This window comes from Odontomachus brunneus, unplaced genomic scaffold (assembly GCF_010583005.1).
Source record: "Odontomachus brunneus isolate Ranch 3 - 2012 unplaced genomic scaffold, Obru_v1 Obru_scaffold_151, whole genome shotgun sequence".
NCBI lineage: Eukaryota > Metazoa > Arthropoda > Insecta > Hymenoptera > Formicidae > Odontomachus > Odontomachus brunneus.
Genome location: NW_022639601.1, coordinates 603007 through 610282, shown reverse-complemented (window position 1 = coordinate 610282; position 7276 = coordinate 603007).

Sequence of the window (7276 nt, the reverse complement as noted above, 5' to 3'; positions counted from 1 at the left end):
TCTCTCCCCTCTCTCTCTCCCTCTCTCTCTCTCTCTCTCTCTCTCTCTCTCTCTCTCTCTCTCTCTCTCTCTCACCCGCGCACACCGTATCAACCTAATCTAGCCCTTTATCAGACGACAAAGCGAGCCACGCTCGATAAAATCCGATTATCGAGCACCCACGTCCACGTCGTCGATTAACAACAATTGCACTACCAGACGCACAAAGACGCGCGTCTCTCCCGCGCTCCACGCTCGATTCTTCCTTCACACGATGACGACGGCAACAATAATAATAACAATAACAACGATGACGAGGGCGACGACGCCTACCTCCGTCTCTCTCTTCTCGCGGTAAGTCGACGGCACGCGATACGATGCGACGCAACACCAGCGTCAGCGAGCGAGAGCGCGTCGCGCCGACGGTCCGCGACTGTCTGACTTTCGATTAATCGGCCGATCGCGTCGGGTTGGGTCTGCTCTCTCTCTCTCTCTCTCTCTCTCTCCCCCCCTCTTGCCTTGGCGGAGGGGCAACCCCCGCCAAACTGACAGCGCGCGAGGGAGTGTGTGTCCGTTCTCCGGCGTTTACCCCTCCGGGCGCGCCGCGCGCCACCCCCTCGTCGCTCGGGCGGGCGCCCTCGACTGCCAGTCGCCTCGCTTTTCCTTCCACACCCTCTTTCGCCGGGTTCCACCGCGACGAGGAAGAAATCTTGAGGTGGCGGAGAAGCAAGAGGAGATGGCGCGGATGGGAAGAGGGAGGGGGGAGAGGGCGAAATATTTATCGCACCCTACATTTCGGAATGTACAGGATGCTCCAAGAAGGCTCTCTCCGGGGCTACAATTGATCACTTTCACCCCGACTCACCCGTAATCGATTTTTTCCGTCGACAAGGGAACCGAGGTGTCCGTAGTTTACGATCGACAAGCGCTCGGAATCGATCACTTTACGTCGAGACGTCGCACTAGAGACGCCTATAGCTTTCGCGTTTAACGTCTCATCAGGGTGGAACATAGACGAGGGAATCGTACACCATAGTGGGTCTCGGAAAACGCGATGTCTTTCCTCAAACAGAATTTCAACAATTATTTATTTAATAATTCCCAAACAGCACGCATGTAAAAAGTTAAGTGTCTTAAAGACATGCTAAAGACATGCTAAAGTAAGTAGAATGAATATCTTTCAGACGTTTTCAAGGGCTTAATAATCGTTACTTGAGATTTATCTCAGATGAGATATTCAAACTTGAATTTAAAGTTGTGAATTTTTCAGAGAGCTAAATCACGATTACAAATATGACGTCACGTATATCATATAATTTAATTGAAGTTCATTTGGGAAAAAAGATTACATATATGAATTTTGTTCATATATGAACACATCATATTATTTACATAATCGTATCGACAATGAAAAAAATACTGTTATACAAATATAGTTGAACTAAATATTTATGTTGTGTGCTTCTGGCAACACATGATATTGATATTTAATTGAAAGAAACTATTTCTTCCCTTTTTCATTTAACATTATTTTTTTCTGTATGAATATATATGATTATATATTATATATGACTATATATAGCCAAAATTCATATAGCTTATATATAATCATATATAATACGATTATATATAATTATTTTTTCCTGGGATAGAAGTACGACTCTAAATTTTAATTTGAGTATCTCACGTGTAAGTTTCAAGTAACGACTACTAATATTAATATCCTTATTTGAAACCTGCTTTAGATGGGCTATTCAGAATTGAATTTAAAGTTAGATGTTATTTAATTGAGAGATCGCGCATATTTTACAAATATCGCGTTTATTTTATGATTCGAAAAATTAAAAAAAAAACTCAAGTCTAACTCTGAAAAATCGACCCAAGTATCTTACATTAACCAAGTTTTAAGTGAAAACTATTAATACGGGCTGTAGACATTTATATTATATAGTTTATTTACTCTATTGATAAATTCTGTATTTTATAATACTAAAAAGATTATTTATTTTTCCGTAAATAAAGTGGAATTAGAATTAGTAGTAAAATTTTAAATCGAGGCTTAGTGGTTTAATGGCACATATAAAAATGTAAACAGTAAATGAAAATTAGACAATCAATCACATTTGAGAATTACCGAGTACGTGAAACTGATTATGTATGATTGATTATACGCCTAATACTACAATTCTAAACAAAATCGTAAAATTCGTAACTTGTTCTCGTAAGACTCGTAAGAACTTATGAGTAAATCTGCAATTCTAATGCGAACCTTATTTCATATCTTGAAAATATCTAAGATTTCTCGTAAATCTTACGACTAACTAGAAGTTGTCAATAAAGTAACGGTTTGTGAATCTTACCATTATGATTGATTCGTAAGCTACGATTTTACGATTTACTCGTATATTTGCTTAGAATTGCAGCATAAGTCTTACTGCTTATGTTTTTCTGTATATCACAGTCCTTAACCCTAGAATGGGAGTATAAGTAATTTTTACTCATGCTGAAAATCTTAAACTCCTTCTTCAGAACTTAGTTCATCGCTCACTGAAATTTATAACACTTTTTTAGAAGTTATTATTTGAATGAGTAAAAATTACTCAACCCTATCTTAAACCCTGCTATAAATTACCACTATCTTTCAAGAACTTTAAGGAAGTTACACGACCATAAAGTTAAAGCTATTAATAAAAGTCATACAACTAGAACAGAAAATTACGAAGATAATTGACGAAAAAATGATCGAATCATGATTGGAAAGCGAGTTTTCTCGTAATTTTCTCTCGTTATTTGGAAGAAAAAAATAGAAAAAATTTATTTCGGTAGAATTGGCCAACAACGGCATAATTGAAATAAATCTTCTTGATTTCAACGGCGAAATTATTGAAACTAATTAATTGTTTTAATAATTCGGGTATTAATTTAAAAAATGTTACTATTGAACGAAGAAGATTTATTCCAATGATAGGTCGCTGTTGACTAATCCTCTTGATACAACAGCATCTTGACGTCATCGTGACCTTTTGCCCTCCTGGCTACCTTTCTGGCTCGAAGAAGAGGCACGTACGATATCGAAGGTCGAAGAGACGCATCCTATTTGTTCCTCCCGCCTTCCTCCTCTGCTTCCTTCCGCATCCGGGGCGTTGGAGAATCGGAATTTCTGGTTCGCCCTGTACGAGACGGTGGTCGAGATACCGCGGTCCTATATCGATCCGCTGCGCAACCGCCGGTCGACCCGACGACGAAACGTGCGGTTTATCTTTGCGCGTGCAACAAGGTCCGTTTCCCCGCGGCCGCGCTGTGCTACACCTCTCACTTTTCGTGTAAGTTCACTCTCTGACAGTAACTTCATCACGGGGAGAAGTGCCAAGGCGCAGATCTCCTTTCTTTCTCTGCAAGGAGGTAGAGGACGAGCGAGAGTGCGGACGAGAGAGCACCACGACGCTGGTGGTCCACGTGCGATCGCACGTGCGGACACACGTTGCTGCTACACTTAGGGCCGGTTTCATCAACTCCGATTAAGCTAACCGAGGGTTAAAAGTAGCAGAGTAGCTAACTTAAATGCGACGTGCCATAAACAGTGTCATACTGAACCTTAATGAACAATTTATATTCAATCTCGACTGACACTTCTGGTAGTTAGAATTTAATCGTAGGTTGGTTTAATCGGAGCTGGTGAAACCGGCCCTAAAGTAGACAACGAGACGTAAGCGTCGTAGTCGTAGACGTGAAGCAAGACAGAGAAAAACGTAAGACTAATAGTCTTTCTTAATAGACATACATTTACGTTCTTCTCTGTCTTACTTTACGCCTACGACTACAACGTTTACGTCTCGTTCTCTGCCTTAAGGCCTTCACACACACTTTTCGTAACAGTAACCGTAAGACGTAACGTAAGAATTGACCAATCACGTTGAAAATCGTCAAAACATAAGGTCGCCATTTTTGTGAATACTCCATCGTAATTGGTCAATTCTTACGTTACGTCTTACGGTTACTGTTACGGAAAGTGTGTGTGAAGGCCTTTAGCCCTTAGGGCGAATGTACGGCGTCGGTTCAAGGCACGATAACGCGGAACCGGATAATCTCGGCAGCGTCTTTAGCCTCGCGATTCCGCGGCCAACTTGCGGTGACCTCTTTACCTCCTTACAGAGACACGCCGACCTTCGCCCGCGTTACATAATTCTCGACAACTAGATTCAGAGCGGCGAATCCCGAAACGGGCGATGGAATTACAAATTTAGAGAGGTCAAGGAAAGAGCGAAAAAGGGAGAGAGAGAGAGAGAGAGAGAGAGGAAGTCCATAAAATAAAGTTTTATTAAATATCTTAAGACTCTTTACAGGTAACACCTAAATTTTGACAGGAATAAGGTCGATGCTGGATGTTTTTTGCAAATATCTAAATATTAGGAGATTTAGGATCGGTTTGTTAGTGGAAGATTGATTCATCGCGTACGTTGTAAAGACCGGAAAATCATTTTGGCGCGTGCGTTTGACACTATAAACATTATTATCCTTTCCATCACAGACATTTGCAAAAAACATCCAGCATCTCTTAATGGACTTATTCCTGTCAAAATTGAAGTTTTATTATTTCATAGAGAAAGAAGTTCTATTGTGCCGGTTGATCAACAATATCACAATTGTAATAATTTTCATGGTTCAATATTATTGAAACTAATACATCATACATTGTTCCTAATAATTCAAGTATTAATTTCAATAATGTTGTTGTTGAATAAAGTAGATTTACACCAGTTACGACGCTGTTGACAATTCTATTGATACAATAACATTTTTTCATGTATTATATATGTATTCTACACGCATTTTTATAATTGGTGCGTGCGTATATATATTCTATATTATTATGATATTCTACATACTTAAATAAAATAAAGATGTAATTTTTATGTAAAAAGCAGAATGTCGTATGTCTGCAATTTACTATTATTTCTTATTCTTTTTTAGATTAGTAGTTCGCGAAACTGTGGCGATAGAATTATAAATTTAAGAAGTCAAGGAAAAAGAGACAAAGAGAGAGAAAGAAAGAGAGAGAAAGTCTCTAAAATAAATGAAAGTTATTTTATAGAAAAAAAGTTCTATTATACCGGTAGAATTGGTCAACAGCACCATAAATAAAGTAAATTTTCTTGATTCAACAACAATATTATTCAACAGTAATATTTCTTAATTTAACAGCAATGTTATTGAAAGTAATATATCATAAATTGCTTCTAATAATTCGGATATTAACACATTGGCGACGGGGCGTTGCGCATAAATGACGCATTTATGCGTTATCCGTTGCCAATGTGTTAATTTCAATAATGTTATTATTAAATGAAGAAGTTTTATTTCAATAATGGAGCGCTGTTGACCAATTCATTTTCTCTTTATGTATTGCATATATCCTACATACAATATTATTTTTGTATTCTATATTATTATTACATTCTATATACCTAAATAAGAGAAAGTTTTTATCACAAAAATTTATTATTTTATCTTTTTATTATAATTTTATTATAATATTATTATAATATTTTATTATAAAAATACAGAATGTTGTATGTCCATAATTTAGTCCTATTACTATTCCTTTCTTTCTATCCTTCTCGTTCGGGTCTCGAGATGAACAGCTGAGTAATCCAATCGTGAAATTCACGACGCGCGTCGGGCGTCGGCCTATCTCGGATATATTCCTGCAAATTATGCATATACAAATAGTTGTGTAACCCAGAGAAAAATATGTGCGCGAAGGACTGAGTCAGAGCCGTACAGGCCGGTGACGCAATTATGAGAATCTATCATCGTCGCAAATAGTTGCGGTGACGATCGCGTGCGGAATAATCAAACAGTTAGGCCTGCCGGCTCCAGACTGAGTAAAGGCAGTCGAATCTGGGACTATCGTCAAATGTCAATGCGATGAATAGAAGAGGAAGCGGCGTGGCGGTTATCTGACTGAATTGACTGAACCGCATAACAATCGATGCGAGGTGAATACGTGCCTCACGTGCGTTCCCCTATTTCGTCATTTTTGTTTCGCTTACAATCTGTACAATTGCATATCGCATTTCCATTCGTTTACCTATCGCGCCAGATACACATCGCGCTATCTCGCACGATAACCGTCGAACGCGAAACGATCACGACGTTTGTCACGCGACGGCATCCTCCATGTCCGGTTTCTCTCCTCGTCGGTCACACCAGAAGCAACAACGTGGCCGCCTTCGTTCCAGCTGCAGATAGCACGTAAGCGCGATGACGTCGTTCTATAAATAGCACCGAGAAATATTTCATTCGCACGACACACGTGCGTTAACACGCGCGCTAACCCGAAATCTATACCTCTATCTTCGATCGCGAGAAACCGTGCTAACACCACGACCTCGTAATTAATCCTCGTAATTGTTGAAATTATCGATATGACACCGCCTTGTCATTACCACGTCGAAGTGGTAGAATCGATTAACTAAATTAATGATGTAAATATTACATCATAAAGATGTGCTGAGAAGCGTGAAATTAAGGCTCCTCGTCTCTCGCCGCGGCACTCTCTAGATTGATGACGTCAGAAGCGAGGAAATAAATATCCGAAATTCTTGCGCAAATGAACCAACGCCAAAATGAAAGGATGTGTCCATGAAATGATCCTTGGGGTCGATTGAACACATTTGTAAAATATTCCAAAAACTTTCCTTTTGCTTTGACAGTCAATGAATAACCGTAAAATTAACGTGACATGCAACCATTTTTTTCGGTCTACCTTTCCTCATAATTTTGTCACGTTAATGTTAACGGCTATTTGTTGATTCTTAGAATAAAAGGAAAGTTTCAATCAAAAAATAGGAAAAGGGCAATTCGAGTTCAAGCACAGGACTAATAGTGCTATATACCATATGGATAAAATCCTTTCTTGTGTTAGGAAATCGTGTAATATTTATTGAACGTGAATAATCAATATAAAACAATCATACGTTTCGGCTCAACCATGAACCCTCTTCAGTGATAATAAAAAACTCAAGGTTTACGACACGAACGCATTACAATTAGTTAAAAACCTGCGCAACTTGACATGAATGATAATCGCAATATTAAAGCTGACAAGACCGTTACCGAAATAATATTAAGTAGCATAAAGGACAACTAGAGTTCAAGCACAGGTTGATTAGTGCTATTAAAACTATTAAAAAATAGTGACCCAATCTCACAAAGAGACGAAATTTATTACTTATCAAACGCGTTTCGATCTCATTTCACAGACCCTCCTCAGTGAATACAAATAATATTTAAG